Below are 21,048 nucleotides of genomic sequence, written 5' to 3'. Positions count from 1 at the left end.
TGGTGGTCCCTAGTTTGTGGTTTTACTGTTGCTTCTCATCCTTGATCATTACCTAGAAGTCTTGATATCTTACCTAAATCCTTCCATGGTAATGTGGCCTTATTTATGTTCCAGTGGGGACATCAAACATCTCACTTCCCTCCAACAAACTTCCGCATATATATATGTTTTTGCATGGCCCATGAACTAAGAATTTTTTTTTATACTTCTTTCTTCAAATTTCCCCAATTTTACTTGTGTTCATTTGCAGTGTGTGTGTGTGTGTGTGTGTGTGTTCTTAGTTCTAAACAATTTTATCACATGCACAGGTTGGCATATAAACCACCACAGTAAAGATACAGAACAGTTTCATGACCACAAGGATCCTTCATGTTGAGTTTTTATAACCAGAGGTCTTCTACTTCTCTACTTACCCTAACCACCACTACACTGTTTTCCACTTCTCTTTTTTCGTTCTTTTTTCCTTCCCACAAATATTATATGAATGGAAACAGAAGATAAGTCACCTTTTAGGATTAATTTTTTTCACTCAGCCTAATCCCCTTATATTAACTCCATAATCTGAGTTCTTGTGTGTATTGGTCGTTCATGCCTTTTATTGTCGAGTAGTGCCCCATGGGCAGGGGGAGGGTGGTGCCCAGGTTTGCTTAACCATCCACCATTGAAGGCCGTCAGAGTTGTTTTTAGTTTGGGGCCACATTCAATAAAGCTGCTATGAACATTTGTGTACAGGTTTTTTATGACTATAAGTTTTTATTTCTCTGGGAGTGGTACACAGATATGCAACTGCCTGGTTGTATGGTGACTGTATGTTTAGTTTTATGAGAAACTGCCAAGAGTGGGTGTTTCCCATTAGCAATGTATAGTTATCTAGTGTGTCTACATCCTCATAGAATTTGCTGTTGTTGTTCTTATTTTTATTTTAACCATTCTGATGCATAAGACATGATAGTCCATTGTAGTTTTCATCTTCATTTCCTTGATAACTATTGATGTGGTTTACTCCTATGCTTATTTCCCATTTCTGTACCCTCTCTACCGAGATGTCTGTTTATGTTCCTCCCCTACTTCCTAGTTTGATTTTTGTTTTGTTTTGTTTTTTTTTGATTGTTAAGTTTGGAGAACTCAATATATATTTTCAGGCACTACTTTCTTTGGCAGATATGTGGTTTGCAAATATTTTATCCTAGTCATCATTTGCTTTTTTTCCTGTTCTCAAAAATGTCTTTTACAGAGCAAAGTTTCGACTTTGAGACCCAGTTTATCCAACTGGTGTCAAGTCTAATTCAAGTTGAAGTAATCTTTGCTTTAACCTTAGATCCTGCAGATTTCAAAGTTCAGTTTTATATTTTTACATTGAAGTCTGTGAACAATTTTGTTAATTTTTTTAAAGATTCTATTTATTTATTTGACAGATAGAGATCACAAGTAGGGAGAGAGGCAGGCAGAGAGAGAGAGAGGAGGAAACAGGCTCCCTGCCAAGCAGAGAGCCCGATGCGGGGCTCGATCCCACGCCCCTAGGATCATGACCTGAGCGAAAGGCAGAGGCTTTAACCCACTGAGCCTGTGGATGCTAATCATTCCAGCACTATCGAAGAGTTTGTCGAAGAGTTTATCTTTCCTCCATTGCATTGCTTTTGCACATTTGTGAAAATCAATTGGGCAGATGTGTGTAAATCAGTTTCTGGGTTCTCCTTGCTGTTCTACTGATCTCCCTCTCTAACCCACTGCCAGTGTCACATGACCTCAATTACTGTGGCTAATGAATAGGTCTTACTATCGGGCAGAATTGATATCTTCACTATACTGAGCTTCCAGTCCATAAATGCAACATGTCTTTCCACTTGTTTAACTCCTTTTTTCTTTCTTTCATCAGCCTTTTGTAATTCTCAGTGTGCAGGTCTTCTGGGTATTTTGTTAAGCTTATACCTAAGCATCTGATTTTCTTTGAAACAGTTGTAAATGTTTTTTTTTTAATTTGTTTTTTTTCATATTCATGGTTAATATATAGAATTGTGAGGCACCCCTCTTGGGATTTTCTAAATAGACAATTATAGCATCTGTAAATAGAGATAGTGTTATTTCTTATTTTTCAATATATACTTTATATATATATATATGTATGTGTATGTATGTATTTTCAGGTGTATTTTCTTTTCTTTTCTTTTCTTGTCTTTTCTTGCCTTATTGCAGTGGCTAGCCCTTCTAGGATTATGCTGAATAAAAGTGGTAAGAGTAGACATCCTTGATTTGTTCCCCATCTTAGAGAGAATACATTCAGTCTTTTACCATTAAATATGTTGTTGGCTGTAGGATTTTTGTAAGTTGAGGTAATTCCTTTTTATTCCTAATTTGTTGACAGTTTCATCATGAATGGGTATTGGATTTTATAAAATGACTTTTCTATGTCACTTGATACTATCATATGACTTTTATTCTTTAGTTTGATAATATATAATATAGTGAATTACAATGTTTGACTTTTTTAATATTAAACTAGCCTGTGATACCTGGAATAAATCTCATTTGTTCATGGTATGTAACTTAAAAAAATATTTACATTAATGTATAATTCCATACCAAAAATTATCCACTTAAAATGTATAGTTTGTGGGTTTTAGTATTATTAATACAATTGTGAAACTATCACCATAATCTAAGCTTCAAATCTTTTCATCATCCCAAAAGGAAACTCTGCATACATTAGCAGTCGCTCCTTTCCCCCACCAACACCTAGCCTAGGCAATCACTAATCTACCACTAAGTAAAAGATGCTGGTCTTAAAAGACCACATATTTTATGATTCCTTGTGTAATTCAAAAAATATACTGTTGGATTAGATTTGCTAATACTTTGTTGAGGATTTTTGCTTCTAAGTTCATGAGAGATATTAATCTATAGCTCGTTTGCATGTTTCCTTCCTTCCTTCCATTTTTACCTGCTTTAAATATTTTTATAAGACTAACCTCATAAGATAATTTGGGAAGTATTCATTTTCTTGTAAACCACACATAGTGGGGTTGCATACATGTCTTCTCTTAATCCACTCTGCCAATTTCTGCCTTTTTTAAAAAATATTTTATTTATTTATTTGACAGAGAGAGAGGTCACAAGTAGGCAGAGAGGCAGACAGAGAGAGAGGGAGAAACAGGCTCCCCACTGAGCAGAGAGCCCGATGTAGGATCAGCAAAGAGCCCGATCCCAGGATCCTGAGATCATGACCCGAGCCGAAGGCAGAGGCTTAAACCACTGAGCCACCCAGGCACCCCCAATTTCTGCCTTTTAATTGACCTCTTTATTTATTTTAGTTAGAGTAAATATTTATATGTTCAAGCTTTAGTCTGCCATTTCATTATTTGTTTTTTGTTTGTTTCCTCTGTTGCTTATTCTTCTATTTTTCTTTTCTCACCTTCCTGTTGGTTACTTGAACATTTTCTAGGATTCCATCTTAATTGTTTACAGCATTTTTGTGTTTCTACATCAATAGTTCTTTTAGTGCTATGGGCATTACAATATACATAAGTGACTTCTCACAGCCTACTGAAAAACAACATTTTTCTTCTTTTTTTCCCAAGATTTTATTTATTTGACAGAGAGAGACACAGCAAGAAAGGGAACACAAGTAGGTGGAGTGGGAGAGGGAGATGCAGGCTTCCCACTGAGCAGGAAGCCCGATGTGGGGCTCAATCCCAGGATCCTGGGAACATGACCTGAGCTGAAGTCAGATGCTTAACGACTGAGCCAGCAAGGTGTCCCAAACATCATTTTTCTACTTTGACTGAAGTGTGGGCTTTACTTCCATTTATGTTCTTTACCTTTACCACTTTTAAATATCATTGCCTTGAGTATCAGGTGTTACAATTTTTGTATCAATCAAATATGCCTCATAAAACTCAAGATGAAAAGGATCATCTATTGTATATACCCATATTTCTGCTCATTCTATTGTTCTTCCATCCTTCTGGATGCTCTAAGATTTCCTTCCTTCTGTTAGAACTTCCTTTTAGCCATTCTCTAAGGATATGTCTACTAGTAAAAAATTCTTTTAATTTCTGTCACCTGAGAATGCATTTATTCCTTTTTCATTTATGAAGGATAATTTCCTTCGATAGAGAATTTGTGACTGACAGTTCTTTTCCTTCACCATTTCAAAAATAGCTTCCATGATTTCAGATGAAAAGTATGTTGTCATCTGAATTTTTTCCCTATAAGTAATACATTATTTCTCTTTAAATGCTCCCAAGACTATTTTCTTTGTCTTTCATTTTTGGAAGTTTAATTATGATGTGTCTTGGTCCAGATTTCTTTGATTTTATCCTATTTTGAGTTTGCTCAGATTCTTGAGTCAATAGATGCATGTCTTCCATCACATTTGGAATGTTGTTTCTTCAAATACTCTTTCTGCTCAAGTCTGTTTCCCGTCTCCTTCTGTGATATCCGATATTGGATCTTTTGGTATCATTGCACAGGTACCTGGGGCACAGCTCATTTTTTTTCAGTCTGTTTTCTTTCTATTGCTCAGATGGGGTAATTTCTACTGATCTGTGTTCTAGTTCACCAGTTCTATTCTTTGTTATCTCAACTGTACTATTAAGCATATCCAGCAAGTTTTAAAATTTCCGTTATTTTATTTTTTCAGTTCTATAGTTTCCATTTAGTTCTTTTTAAACAACTTCTATTTCTTTCATGAGATTTTCTGTTTTTTGTTTGTTTGTTTGTTTTTCCATTTGTTCCAAAAGAATTTGTAATTTTACACTGAAGGCTTTTTAAGGTGGCTATTTTTAAATCCTTATCAGTTTATACTGACTGAAACAAGTCTATACCATTTTTTATGGGCCAGGAGTCCCTAATGTATATTATAAATGGAATGACTAAAAACAAGTAGATTATTTGTTGAACAGGTTTTTTTTTTTTTTTTTTGGAGGTGAATAGTTGGCAAGAATACATAAATTCCCAAATTATTTGTCAAGAACTGCTCATAGCAAATGAGCTGAGGTTCTGGTTGTTAAAAACCACACCATTCCTCATAAATCTGCCTTTAAGCAGGACTTTCGTCTTTAGCTAGAGCAGAGCTGACACATAGTTGGTCTCAATAAATACTTGTTGCATGAGTGAAATAACAGATGAAAATTAGAAACTCAGGGTGCCTGGGTGGCTCAGTCAGTTAAGCATCTACGTTTGGTTCAGGTCATGATCCCAAGGATCCTAGGATCCAATCCTGACTTGGGCTCCTTGCTCAGGGGTGATTCTGCTTCTCCCTCTACCTCTGCCTTTACCTGCCACTCATGCTCTCTCTCTCTCTAATAAATATATAAAATATTTTTTAAAAAAAAGGAAAATTAGAGTCTCTCCCCCAATTTCATTAGATAATTCAGTTGGTTAAATAAGGGCTAGGGGGTTTGGAATATGTCATACATTTTTGTTGAGTTTGCCTAGTGATTTATTTTCCTGACTCTGGACATGGAAGAATCACCTATAAATCTATAATTAATACATCAAAAAATAGAATGTGTCTTGTCATTATACTAGGAAGTAGAAAGTTCTTGAAAAATGAGTAAAAAAAGGTAGATCCAGAGATATTCAGAGTTCATGCAGAAAGGATTGGGAACATCTGTGATTTGGTGGATTGGTACAGCTCAAGGGTTTGATCCAAGCCCTTAATTAATTAATTACCAATAATGTTAAGTGACTTGAGATTACAGTTGTTAAGCAATTGGAGCTCCTGATGTTCTATAATAGAAAGGCAAAGGAAGGGATGTTACCTGACCCACAGAAGACAGCGTTCAAAGTGACCAGCCTTCCCAAGACAGTACCCCAGAGGAAGCCAAGAATGTACCATCAATTGCCAAGTTAACGTATTTCTTTTAGTGGACCCAAGTAACTTGCCTTCCTTTCTGAAGGCTGGACCTCTGAGGACATCTCTGAGAAGTTGCTGCACTAGATCCTTGTTTTCCCTCCCCACAGCCTGACTTGCATTTCCTCTCTCTGATAGAGAGACCTGTCGCTTCCCTTCCCTGACTGGACATCACTGCCAATCCCCTTGTGAATCTCTTACCCCTGGAAGACAGCCGGGTTGGGCAGGCAATGCCCCACTCCATGGACCTGGTTTTGGTTCCTGACAGCAGACCCTAGCCAGAGGCTTCATCTCTCTGCATTCCACTGCTGATGAGCTCCAGCGTGAGAAATTGGAGGGGAATGGCATAGGCCTCTGTCTACAGACTTCAAACACTAACGGCAGATGAGGCCTGGTGTTGGTTAAGGGCCATTTGCAATTGCAACTCTCTGTTTCAGCTGTACTTTTTAATGTTTCCCATTACCCACCCTGCCCCACCTCCCTCACACATGCCTCAGAGATGGATTGTGCAGGCACACACCGTCTGCAATAGTGCAGAGGGAGATGGAGGCCTGCCTTCACTCTGCACGTGTGTCATTTTTGTATGTGAGGACATTACTAGTGAGCCCTCATCAGCTGGATACTGGGCTCTCCTTTTCTTCCATGGTGCTGGGCAGGGGCTGAGCCCCTAGCACTTTCCATCTCTTGCCCTCTGAAGCTCTATAGCATATTTGATGACTCTATATCTGGGGAAGAGAGGAATTAGTTGTGCCACACTGGGGTTCCATTGATGAAACCTCACCTGTGAGCAGGGCTGGACCAGCAGCAGATCTCTCATAAAAGGGCCACACGTCAGAGACAGAATGCCATGTTCTGGGTGACCCTCTTCCTCATGGGCAGGAGAACAGGGACAGCTGTCTATCCCCTCAAGAAGGTGGTAAGACTGAGTCCATGGGCTGAGCTGCCCAGGGATCCTGATCTGGCAGTTGGAGGAAGTTTGGGGTCATTGACAGGGCTTTCCCTACACAGGCGGCTGGCTCCCTTTTCTAATTGTACCGTCTTCTAGAATTTTGGCCTTAAAAGTTTTTATTGAACTGCTAGGTCCCCAAGGAGAGATAATTTTGGGAATTAACTCTTAAGAAATATAATCTTGGGTTAGGGGAATATGGGAACAGGGAGAAGGAGGAGGTAGTTACAGCATAAATGTAATTCGTTTTGTTGAAAAAAATCAGTATTGCTCAAAAATTACTATGAAATTTGGAAAGTTTTGTTTTAAGAAATCATGATCTATATGGAGTCAAATGGAAAATTTTTGTTGGCATTTCAGTGACAAAATAGGGTCCTTGAAGGACTCTTAGACTTGACTTTAGGCTGCCATGAGCTAGTCCACAGGAATACCAATCACTGTGTCCATCACAGGGTGTATAAGGGGGTTTTGAGGAAACACCTCACCTGTGCCTCTTGAGGGATGGCCAGCCCAGGGAATGGGTCCCCTGTGGGGCTGGGGAAGATTGGACGGAAGAAGGAGAACTTCCCAGGAGAGGGGGATTTTGCCTTAAAAAAGTATTAGGCAAATCATGATGATAACCTCAGTAAAAGCTTATCACCTAGAGGTTGGGTGTCAACAAATGTGTCTGAGGAGTTCACCAATGAATGGTTCTGTGTCCATTTTTCTGCTAAAAAAATCACCAGGATTCCATTATATAACCAATATTCCACCAAAACATTTTTTTTCTTCTGAGGGATTCTGGGTATGAACGATACTCATACATTATAGAATTCTGCATAGGATGTAAAACATGGTTTTAACTAGATCTGCTCTTCTTGATCTCTGAGGTAAACAGAACAGTACGGCCATTTTATAGATGAAACAAACTGAGGCCAAAGGGGTTTAAAAGACTTGCCTGGAGTGATCTGGCTGCTGGGGTAGAGCAGAGACCATCCTCCCCATTTCCTTGTGGTTTATCACTGCCTTTCTACACCATGCTTCGTGGCCTCCAACTAAAAAGGACATAATAATGCATTTCCATGGCATGTGGTTTACTCCATCTTTCCCTTATTAAAGATATAAATATAGATTGGGACTAAGAATGCAGTGAAGAGTTTAGAAATGCTAATATGTGCTTATTTGACATCTAGCTGGAACTTAGCCAGCTGAGAAACCTAGATTTGCATCCAGGTCTAAAGCCTATTGAGTAAGATGGAAAAGTCTTTGAAGTATCCTTTTGTGGCACTGACATTCAGCTAAATTTTTTATTTGACTCCGCAATGTCTCCTGACTTTTTATTCATACAGATGTTTAAATGGAAAAAAAGTTTAGAATAATGTTGATTCCCCCCCTTCCCAAAACCTCTCCTCGGGGACCTCTGTATGTGAGAGAAGCAACCATTTGTATTCAGGTCGAGTAGAAGGAAAAGAACATAGTGACCTTTTAGTCACAGAAATGACTGGAAACTACCCTGAGAATCCTGTGTGCTGCCAGTGATGGCTGTGTGGGGTGGGTGGCCTGACATGCTGTGACTGGCCCAGGGGAGGGTACTCCTCCTCATTCCCTCTTGTGTGAGGTCAGCCATGATGGGACGCCCGTCTCTACAGAGCCCGGATCTCAGCACCTGCTCTGTTCCTCCATCAACCCGTGATCCCACTGCCAACCCAAGTGACAACTGCCGCACGAAGTAGAGACTGAGGACCTAGGAGCCATGTCCCTGCAGAATGCTGTTTAGAGTCCAGCTCTGCTCTAATCCAGTCCTACCCTCCCTTGATCTTATAACCCTCTGAGACCAACAGCAACGTGAGCAGACACGCCACCCAAACATGAGAAATGTTCTGGCCTCCAAAGCAATCTCTGAGGATTAGCCTCTAAATTAAGAAATGCTTCTTCATTAGAAACAAACATTTCAGCTGGAACGAGGCCTTGATTGGAACCCAGGTATGACACTCGTTAAAGATTGTCCTCTCTCTTGTCTTTTCTGCGTCAATCTGTTTCTCTTTATGTTTCTAAGTCAGAGACTGGATGGTAGATTTCTCTCCAATGTCACTGAGCCAGAGTCCATTTCAAGGGTGAAAAAGGAGCCTTTCTCCTTTTTCTCCGTTGAAATGGTCTCTGGCTCAGTGACATGGGAGGGTTTTTTTGTTTTTTGTTTTTTTTTCCCCCTGTTTTGTCTTCACTTCACTTGCACTTTTTGAAAAACGAATCTTGAGATTTGTGCTATTAGGTTCCGTGCCTATAAAGCCGTCCATGTTCAGTGTCTCTCTCGGGGGTGCCCTGCAGGTGCCAGAGGTTTGGCAGCTGTGGCACTTACACGGTGATGGATTCAGGGACTGGGAGGCACTTCAGACTGAGATGACCAATGAGATGCATTTTACAACTCAAGCCGAAGCTTATGTTAAAAATTAAAAGGCCTTTATAGGTGGCTTTTGTTTCCCCCCTGAGTCTTCTAAATCAGGAAGACAGCTGGCAGCAGCACACTTGTTGGGTATTTCTTGCATGGCTTGGCTCCCCGAACAACCAGAGGGCCAACACATTTGCCGGGTTGGAACAAGGAAGGAAGAGGATAACTGAGAGGGGCTGCCGTGGAGGTCAAACTCCTGCATAAGAAGGTCGATGGCTTTTCTAAGTGGGCTTTGGCAGCCATTGATGTCACCTGCACTTCCAAACTTCTTTGTGTCTTATATTCTCCTCAAGTGGCAGCTCTGTCAAATCTAGCTGCTAATGAGGCAGTATGGCTCTGGCCACCATTCCAAGCAGACCAAGTAAACACACCAGCAAACGGCTCCCTTGTGGTGTAGATGATTTCATCTGTAGGCCAGTGAAAAAAGAGGGCCTAATGAAATGGGAGACGTGGTCCAGTTGCTAGTGGGATCCCTGATGTGTAGCAATCAGGGGAGGGTTTCTCCACTTTATCAACCTGGTATTAGCATAGTAAGACACAGTTTCAGGGTGTCCAGCAGACACATACTCTTTCCCCAAGATCTAGTACAACTACGCCTAAAAGGAGCTGGGCAAGCAACCTTTATTTGGAGAGGGAGCTGCAAAGAACTTGTTGTCTTTATTTCAAATATTCAAATCCGTTAAAACAACCTTCTTGAAAAGAAATAAACTTCTTAATAAATAAGCCCATTAATTCATCATGTAGCCTGAAGAACAAAATTTGTCCTTCACATTCTAATATTACCCCTCCAAAATTCCTCACAGCACGTTGTAACCCATCATCCGTCAGTGCAGAACATGTGGGGCTGGTGTTACCAGAGCGTGCAACGTATTTGGAACATACTCTGTACAGCAGCCTCGCTGGTAAAGGTCAATAATGGGGAGCATGCTCCTTTCAACAGCACATCTGTTGAAGACCCTATGCAAGGTCTTTGAAGATTTGCATGTTTACTAGCAGCAGTAAAACAAAGAAAAATGGAAATGTTAAAGAAGCTCTAGATGGCTAAACTCCCAGGACCAAGTGAGTCTGGATCTTGAGCATAAATTTCCTCAGAGAGCGACTTTGAAGTTTGTTTCAATCTGTGAAATTCTAGTAATGGTCTAAATTTGCTTCTCAACATCTGGTGAAGATAATTACAACAGCAAATGGTACGGATATGTCCATTTATTCATGTATTCATTCATTAATTCAAGACAGTTTTATTGAAAGTCTCCTGTGCAGGAGAAAATGGTCTCAGCACTTGAAGGAACAGAGAGGTAAGAGAATCCTGGTTCCCAAACACCTTAGCATGTGTTTGGGAGAGGAGGACCCCTAAGTACATAATGGCAAAAAGTGATACATGGAGATAAATGTCATAAGCTACATCAGATCCAGAAAATGAAAGGTGAGCAATAGTGTATTTTGGGAACCAGTCTAATGGCAGACTTCATAAAAAATGTTTGTGTTATAGCTGAAGAGTATGTATAGGTTCTAATCATTAGTTTTATATATACAGAGGTTCTATAATTGAAAAGGTCAGAAAGTGTGAGAGGGCTTCTAGGCAAAGGCACAACCTGAATAAGAGCATAGGAGGGGAGAAATGCCAGGCAGGGTTGAGAAGAGGAAGAAACTCCATTCGATTAAATCGTGCCATACGTGTAGGAGAGTTGTAAGAAATTATACTTGTTAATTTAACTAATTTGATGCCAATATTATAAAAGTTGGTGGATGTCAGGTGAAAGTATTCAGGCTGGTTAAAACCTCAGCCAAGGATGGGCAGAAACATTTTTTAAGACTGTGCAAGAATAGGTGGGAAATTGGGGGCACCTATTTCAAAATGAACTTCCTACTCCAGGAGCAACTTCTACCTTGTTCATGTACCCAAATCACTTTGTTTATTCAATCAGTTGGACTGCTCAGCTGTGTGAACCTTCCCGAGAACCTTTACTCATGCCTCATGAATGATACTCTGGCTCTCCCAACTTCTTTCTTACACCTCAGCACCTGATGATTCTCCGCCCACCCCCATCACCCATGTCAGGAACTGGTCATCCCACAGTGTCTAATGACACTCCACCTCTCCAGGACAGGCATCTCCTGGCAAAGTCATGTATGCTCACAAGAATGACTTGTTCAAGTTACAGAGCCAGGAAGTGGTAGATCCAAGAAACACTCAGATCGAAGGGCTAGCGTCAACCCTTGGATTATCCAAGATATTGATCTTCCCAGTTGTCCCATGATCTGTTTTCTTTGATTCATTGCTTCCATTCTTTTGCTTATTCATTTATTAACTTAACGCATATTTACTGAGCACTTATTATGTTCCAATCCTTGGTTTCTCCTCACGCAGACCTTACGTACCATCTGGAAAGGCAGGTGGGAAAACAGAAGTCCTCCCTGTCCATCTCCAGCTCCCTGGATCAAGTGTGCAACTGGGCAAGCACTCCAGGCCAGCCCTCTCTGTTTTCCTCCTCCCTCTGCTGCCACTCTCACTGGAATTCTCTTCCTCATCTTAGTCCAGTCTCTGACTCCTTCTCGTAAAACTGGATGTTCTGAGCTTTTCTAGATGTACTGATTAATCCATCTATAATATGACTACTGATGATAAGAGACTGGGAGAAGCTGTAAGTGTGCTTATCTGGGTCTTTCGGATTGGCAAAAACGAAAACTCAAAGATGACCACTTGAGAATTCAGCTCAGAAGAGATGGACTCAGGAAAGGCGAGGACTAATTCTGCTTCTTTGTTTGCTTATTCATTTTTTTTTTTTTTTTAGACTTCACATACAAGTGAACTCATGAGGTATTTGTCATTCTCAGTCTGATTTATTTCCCTTAGCATAATACCTCCTAGGTCCAACCGTGTTGTTGCAAAGGTAAGATCTCATCCTTTTTATGGCCGTTTAATGAACAAAAAGCAGAATCAGACCTGGGAATATAGAGAACAATCTGAGGTTTGCTGGGGGTTGGGCTGGGGAGAGGGGAAGAATGGGGGAAGAGGAGTGGGAGGTACAGGCTTCCAGTTATGGAAGGGAGAAGTCACGGGAATGAAAGGCACTGCACAGGGAATATGGTGCATGGTGTTGTGACAGTGTTGTGTGGTGACAGGTGGGAGCTACACTTGTGCTGAGCACAGCAGAATGTACACAGATGTTGAATCACTATGTCGTGCCCTTCAGACTAATGTAACATTGTGGGTCAACTCTACTCAAATTAAAAAAAAAAAGTTCTAAGACGAGAGAAGGAAAGGAAGTTCCTCCTATGGGGCTTTATCACGTCTCCTTTAGAGTTAAGCCAACTGAGTACAAAACTTGAGGGCCATATAAAGAGACTTTAATGAGTCTAGAGTGCGCTCTCTGGAGAAGAGCTGGAGGTCCTATGATTACTCGTAAGGCCAATGACTAAATAAGGTTATTAAATAATAATTTACTTGTGGGGAAAAAAAGGTAAGTCATGACTTCCATACAAACATAAAATGAACAAGGGTCGGAGATTTCATGTAACTTGTTAATTAATGAGGAAGCACGTAAGGTGTTTAAAAAGTTACCCAAGGGCGAATCTGAGGAGCAGACACTTATTTAGGTAATCAGGACACTGCGATTAATATGTGAGCTACATGAAAAGTTGGCTTATGACACTGGAAAAAGTTATATCAGTTTCACCTCCACGGGACAAAACTCGCTTGTATTTCCACAAATAAATTTCATGTGCATTAATATCAGTATCTAAAATGAACAGCTTTAAAAAATAGCTCAAAGACAATGCAAGTGTAGAGTTAATGGAATCCTATAACCTGGGGGAGAATGCTCGGTATTACCTAGTTTTCTGCTGAGAAGGTACTCCATAAATTTTTTGGTCCATTCCAAAGCCTTTCACAATTTTTCCTGGCAAAGTCTTACCATCCTCTCTGATAGGAGGAGAGCAGCTCACTGGTTCAGTTGCCTTTGGAGATGGATCTTTCTTGGTGTCAGGTGACCCATGTGCAATCTCATGAGGAACATCAGCCATGCCCCTCTGAAGAGATATTGAAGCATGCAAGTTAAGGGATACAAATGAAGGAAATGAAGGAAAACCAGATGCATGGGGATTGGGCTGACTCAGAGGCTAAGTAGGACTCCTTGTTTGAGTAATAACTCCAACCATGAGAAGTCAGAATGGGGCTCCTCTTAACGTAGAAGTAACAAATGACTTACCAAAATTGAAAGGAGTACTTAAAACATTATTGTGCTGGGCAACTGGAATGATAAACAAAGACTAGAAGATGTGGTCCAGGGGACGAAAAACAAACACAGTCAAGTAGGAAGCTGTGTAGCCAGTCCTGCCCTGTGAGTTGTGGTGGGAGTTTGGGGAGAGGTAATTGTGCACTACACTATTGAGACCAATTTGTCCACATGTGGTGAATGGGGACAGAATCAAGGGGACTGCATCAGCACAGAGGAATAATTGACTGTGGGCACATGTGACAAACAGATTTCTGAGTCTGACATATAATAAGCTAAATGTGGGACATATTATTACAAAATTACATTATTATTATACAACAGAACCAGCAAAATGCTGCTATGGTTCATAAATAAGCGTATTATATATAGGTTATAATAAACACCTACATCTTCATAGCACTTTATACTCTCACATGAATTTTATCATTAACAACCCTTAGCTGTATGTGTTGGCAGTCTGTGTTTCAGTGGAAAACCTGAGACTCAAGAAGCTAAGGGAAGGAAAAGGGAGCATGCAGCCTCCTTCCCCTGACTTTCATCAAGCCACAGCTGTTGCTTCTGTACCATGAGCCAGTCCTCCTGTTTCACTGCTCTAGCCAGATCCTATATAGAATTCGGGGTGGATGGGGCACCTGGGTGGCTCAGTGGGTTAAGCCTCTGCCTTTGGCTCAGGACATGATATCAAGGTCTTGAGATCAAGTCCCATGTCAGGCTCTCTGCTCAGCAGGGAACCTGCTTCTTCCTCTCTCTCTGCCTGCCTCTCTGCCTACTTGTGACCTCTCTCTTTCTGTCAAATAAATAAAATGAAATCTTAAAAAAAAAAAGAATTCAAGGTGGAAACAGAGGTCAGGCATGAACTGCCCACGCACAAGAGGCCAATCAGAAAAGCCAGACCCACCAACAACATTCAAAAGATCTGGGTTATGTCCTTCAGAGACCAGAAAGCTGAGGAGATTATGGTGAATCAGCATTTTGTGACTGAAACACTGAATTCGAAGTACTGACCAGGAGGATATCCTAATGGAAGATCCCAAATGAATTAATAAACAAAGTTTTGGGGTGGCAGGACTGACTCGGTGCCAGGCATTGGCTATGTACGTGACACCAGCTTTCTCATTCATTCTTCCCAACAAGTCTATGAGATCAGTACTGTTGTCTTTGCTCTCAGATGTGGAAACTGAGGCCCAGAGAGGTTGCTGAAGTCGCCAAGGTCCATACCTGGTCAATGACAGACCTGAGATTGGAATGCAGGCCTGTCAGATTCCCAATCTGCCACTATTCGCCATCTGTACTATAGGGTTTGGAAGAAGCATCTGAGGAAATCTGAACATCTTTCTTTGGGAGTGAAGTCAGTACGAAGGCCCAAATTTTCTCAGGCAATATTAGTAGTTTTCATGAAGTGTAGCAATTAAAGATTGAAAGCAAAAAGATAATCCACAATCTTAAAAGAAGATTCAGGGTGTTCTGAAATTTTAACTGTGTTCTCCCAGGGAGATGGAAGTGACAGCCTGGAGGGGAATGGTGTGATTTAATGGAAAGTCTGTTTACTACAAAGTTTTGAAATAAGTTGGGTATTACTTTAGGTTAATAGCCATTAGGTGAGTTATAAATAGATTCTAGAATAAGAGAATAAAATTGTTACTATTCATAATAAATTATGTTGCCTGAAATATATGAGAGCTTAGGGAAACAATTCTTGATTTCTCAAGCAATCCTTTCTAAAGGAGCTACAGCTTTAGATGGCATTCCAATTAGACACAGAAGAAATCCTAAGGGTTTCCCAAGTGCTACCTTTGAACATTCCTTGGGCCTTCAACTATCATTCTGAGATGGCAGCATCTGAATTTGGGTAGATATTACCATTTTTCCACAAATTGCCCCAGATGAAAATCTAATTCAATTAAAAAGGATAAAGTCCACAGAAACCACAACATCAAATATCCCAAGCTGTCAGAGATAGCTTCTATTTTCTCTGACTTCTTTTGTTTGATCCTTGAGACAGCTAGCTCTCTGGGCTTGTTCAAACTTCTCATCTGTCCACCTCTCTCTCAACACTGACTTCCAGTTCGGCTCCTCTCCTCAGATCTTCTTAATACCATTTTGGGGACTAGGGTTCCCAGATGTGCTCCACTGAAATACCAGACCTCCAGCTAGGCTTGTGGGGTGAATTTTCTATAGAACCCCATCCCCCACAGCACATTATTAAACAAAACACATCGTCAGAGGGAAAACTTGCATCTGGATGACTTTATTGAAGCCCAGTGGTAATACCAAGGATAATGAGAACTTAATTGACCGAGAGGGCTCCCTGAAGCAGCTAAAGAGGCTGCCCTACAGAGAATGCCTGTTTCTACCTTCACAGCCACAGGAGGATAAGTTTTCCTGGAAATTTCTGAATAGCCCTTTTGTCCTTACCTCTCATCATTAAAGTTTTAGAAATGTTGAGGTCTAACCTCACAGAGCCTAGCCACGAAATGGGAACATTTAAAAAGTCATATTAAAAAATAACATTTACATGACCTATTTTTATGTTTTCACTAGAGTGAACATTAAAATACCAGTTTGTCCAGTTCAACTCAAGGCATGTAGCCACCTAGGAGACAATGGGTCTATAGTCCCCCTTCAGAAATGTCTCCTTCACTGCTCCTGATCTTGAAAAAGAGCTCTCCTCTTATGGTAGAGATTGCCAGGGTAGTGATGGCACAGCCAGCAACAGTTGGGAACTCTATTTCTTGGAGAATTTGGCTCTTCCTGGAGTCAGGGGGATGAGTAGAAGATGCCATGCTCTTCCTCACCTCCCTGTGCATGATTTTCTGCTTCTATCTAGGGTCAGGTGTTCTGAATTTTTCTCCAGCACTCCTTGCTTCTTCCCCTGGTGACTGATGAAGGTTTTGGCATTTTGCCTTCTGAATTTTCTGAGAACTTGTCATGGCTCAAAACAGCGGTAACTATTTTATTTCATTTTCTAAATCATTTAGGAGGACAGTGGAATGGTTTTAATTTGATTCATCCATAACCTTATTATTTTCCAGCAGAGTTTTTTTTTTTCCATTGCCTTGTTTGGCAAGGTCCTTGATTTGCCCTTGGCTAATTCAAAGAAAAAGCAAAAGAGATGTTTACAGGTGTCCTTAATCTCAAAATTGATAATAAATTATGTAGCTGTTAAATATACTTGTTTTGCTGCCAAGGGTAAAATAAGTAAAGATGTTTGTTTCAATGAAGAGAGTTCTATATTTCTAGTCCTTTCTAAATCTTGCTGGATCTGTAGGGCATTAGCACATTGAAGAAAATATTTAGCAGTGACTCAGGGCCTCCAGGCCCAAGATCATCCTCGTTCTACTGCTTCATTTCTGCTCCTCTGAGCCAGGGCTCAGGGAAGAAGCACATTTAGTGAGCTACTGACTTATTGAAGGAAAGCCACAGAGGCTGATTGATGGAATGAAGTAAAACTTCCTGAGATAACATAAATGATTTGGGGGGAGCTAGTTATAATCCAAGGACTTATTTTTAGTAGTTGTGTTGACCATTGCTTACCTATTTGCACTTTCTGATTTTTTTCTTCTAGGTTATACCTATTCCTCCAAATTTCAGATGCCCATGTTCTTCTCCATGTGCAGACCAGCTATGTGGATGGACTCTGCCCTTTCTTTGATTCTCCCTATTGCTGTTTTGCTGCCCTCTCTTCTCTCTCTTAGCTCCAAGATCTCCAGATGAAACCTCCTGAGTGGTGTTTCAGGACTGGGCTTGGAGAAAATTAAAAACCAAGAGAGACTCCCTTCAGAATTTTCCAGCTCTTTTCTAAGTCTTCAAAGCTAGAAAATGTAGTCTTACTGGGAACATCCTACAGTCTGGTGGGAATGTAGATTTGTATCATCTTCCTGGAAAGATTTTAAGACTGTATTATTAGGAGACTTATTGCATTTGTACCTTTTGACCAGATAAATATAACTTTGGAAATTTATCCCAAAGAAATAATCTGCAATGCAGCAAGAATTTTTTACATCAAGATGTCAACTTATCTGTATTGTGGTTAACTTGCTAAAATAGAACTAACAAATAATGGGTGCTGAATTAATAATTATCCAGCGGCAGGAGGATCACCCGTGCATCTGATAAGGATCCATCCTGGCTGTAAGTTCATGGCTGAGGAAAACTCACTTTATTTGGGTCCATTGGGAATATGCTAGTGGCAGGAAAGTCTCTTAGGAAAGGGGATCCATAAGACAAAGGAGTTTAATGGTGAAGGTCTGGTGGGGGTAGGTGCAAGGGCGGACTGGGGCTCATGATCATGGAATAGTGGGCTAGGAGCAGAATCTGGGGTGAGAAGCCAGAACATCAAAGGGCCAAGAGAACAAAAGTAGGCAATGTGGCTGCAATGCAAGAGATGCAGAAGGATCTGAGCAACTTGGGGGAGCAGGGTCTAGTTGACTGCACCAGAAGGCTTTGGGGTGACTCCCAGCAAGGTCACAAACAGATAAACCAGCTCTATTGCAAAGACTGAATCCTTGCCTGGAAGCATGGCTGGGACTTTGTAGAAATTGATTAAGGAATAACAAAATTTGAAAGAGTAGAAAAATTTACTAGCTCAGAAAATGAATCCCAGGCTTCTATCAAATTCTACTTCCTTGAAATTCCCAAATTACTCCAGCGTGCTATTTATACGGCATTTAGTGATCGCTGGCTTGAGTTTTGAATAACTTATGTTCAGTACTTAGACTACTAATTGTAAACTGAGCTTTCCTTCAACAGGATGGTTTTTTCCCTAATTTTGTGAGACCAATCCCATGAAAGAAAAGGCAGACAATAAAATCATGCTTCAAATGCCATCTGCAATTTTTGAATAATTGTAAGTTGATACATATCTGACTCCTTCTGGGTTCCAAATTGTAGTTTCTCAAAATAGTTCTTAATCCCAAATCTTTCTCTCTTGCTCTTTCTGTCATACACCATGACCACTTTTTCTCCTGAAATTTTAATCTTAATCTTGGGTTTTTCCATATGTTTATACAGATTGCTCTTGTCTAAAATTGTAGACATTTAGATAGACACTGCATGTCTTTTCTACCTCTGTCCCCCGTTTTAGAGCAGAAGCGTGAGGCTGTCATTCTGCAGCATCATAAAGGTAATTTTAATGGTAATTCACTTTTCTTCTCTGGAAACCATACCTTAATGATAAAATCCTTAAAGTGATTTTCAATTAACTTTAACCTTAAAGTACTAGGTGTCAGGTGTGCCTGGGTGACTCAGTCAGTTAAGCGTCTGCCTTCAGCTCAGGTCGTGATCCCAGGGTCCTGGGATGGAGCCCCTCATCAGTCTCCTTGCTCAATGGGGAGCCTGCTTCTCCCTCTCCCTCTCCCTCTGCTTGCCATTCCCCCTGCTGTGGTATCTTCTCTGTGTGAAATAAATAAATAAAATATTTTAAATAAAATACTAGGTGCCAGAGAACCTTTTTAAGGGGTTGTTGGGAAACAATGCAAACATTTGTCACAATTCCCAAAGGAGGGAGGTATACTAAAGAAAGGATAGCAGAGCCGACAATGTTGCTATCCACTTGTACAAAAGTGATTCAATGAGGTTCAGCAGCAGGAAAGAGTAAATCTTTCCTTTGATGAGTACAACAGCCACTGTTGTTTCTGATGTGCCTAGCTGTCGAGACGTTGAAGTATGACTTCATTACCTGTGACTCACATGGAATGCACCCTCTCTGTCCAACGCTTGTTTTCCAGTAAGGTTGCAACTTCCAGATTCTTGACAGTGACCAGCGCCAAATGCAGGCATATAACCGTGTACCAGGCATCAGAATGTTTATGCTCTCTTTTTAGCAAAAGTTGCTTTGGACCCAAAATTTTGACTTTGATCAAGAATGGTGGCAAGTTTTAGAAAAAAAAATGGAGTTGTGAAATCAAGGAATTTTCAATGGGAAGAAATCATGTGCGAAATGACAGCAGCAAAATGGCATCAACTAGTGATCCTGTTACAGAGGTGAGGATTCCTCTCTCTGAGGAAAGATAGGCGCAGAAATGTTAAAGCCAAGCTTGGGGCACTGTTATTTCCCTGCCAGCCCCGAACAATAAAGTAGCCAGTCTGCCCAGGGGTCATGGAAGAGCGGACTCAACTATCAGATGATTTACTGTGATAATAATCTCAGTAAATCTCAGACTTGGGCAGTCCTTTGTAATTTACAGAGAACTTTTACGTACTTTATCTCACTTGATGCTGATAGTGATCCCTGTGATGGGCAAGGCTGATGTTATTACTATGACCAGGTTTAGCTCAGTGCCTGCTGCATAGTTACTATTTAATAACAACTTATACAATTGAAGTTGTTGAACCTCCATTTTTTTCATATTAGGAAAGAGTGTTTAATGGTTTCCCCAAACTCAGCCATACCAGGTGAAACTGCTAGAACTTAAAGCCATATGTCATGCAGTGTGCCCAATGGTCTTGCCATTGGTACGTGGAAAAACACTGCTTTTCCCCAAATGACTGTTGAGACCAAAGAAAGCAAGCTATTCCTGGAGTCACTGGGCTGCAAGAATTTAAACTACCTTGAGAAGAGGCTTAAGTGTAATTAGCTACATATAAAAGAGAAAAAGAAGAGGGAGTGGGAAAGAGCAGAAAGATGATAAGAGCATTGGGTGTGGATCAGAATATATTTAAAACAAATACAATAAAAGTTATCCTGCCATCAGTAAACAGCAATATAATTAGAATTTTTTTTCCTATTTACTTCCTTTAACATGCAATGGGGGGAAATGAAAAAAAAAAGAAGTCAAGGACTCAATCAAACAGATGGTTCTGGAGTTATTATTTTCCCCTTGATGTTGTTTACAAGAAGAAGAGACTCCTCTAACGAAACGTGACTCACAGATTCTGGTGAGACCAGCAGTTCTCTATGGGAAGGAGAGAGGAAAACAGCAGGAAGAGAATCAGATCATAAGCTTTTATTATGCACATTATTATGCCTCATTAATTAACCCAATCACTGTCGTGGTGACGTCCTGGGCTCACTTCACAGGAAAAAATTAGTCTGGATTGCCAAGTTAAATAGACAATTACAGGAAGATCGAATTATGCCTACATTGCGTTCTGTCAGGGCACCAAGCCAAAGTCATGTCAAATTCATAAGACTGGAATATCCTCACTAAAAACAGCCCCGAAGAACCCACGTCACAAGCGGTTTGACGTCTACACAGAGGATGTATTGATCTTGCCTGAGCTTCCTTTCTCAGAATCGCATAATAGACCAAGAGAGAGAGCTTTCTGAGCACCTTACTCTCTGCCACACACCAGCTGGCTCCAGCCTTTGTTATGTCCAATAAACTACAATGTGAGGGGGGAAACACCCCCACCTAGTGAGCTCCTATCCCCCATCCTGGCTGGCAGCTGTCTCAGCCCTGTAGGGACAGCTTGGACATTTAAAGAGAACAATGGGAACTTCTCATGTAGGTTTTCCATAGTGGAACCCTTGTTCTGTCCATGATTTTGAAGGAACGCCTTCCATGGGACAAAGCCTGCAGTGGTATAAAGCACGCACCAGGTTGTTGGAGCCACCATCTTGGAACGTCTGAACTCCCCAGCACCA

Source organism: Meles meles, chromosome 17 (genome assembly GCF_922984935.1).
Source record: "Meles meles chromosome 17, mMelMel3.1 paternal haplotype, whole genome shotgun sequence".
NCBI lineage: Eukaryota > Metazoa > Chordata > Mammalia > Carnivora > Mustelidae > Meles > Meles meles.
Note: the sequence above shows the minus strand (reverse complement) of the source record.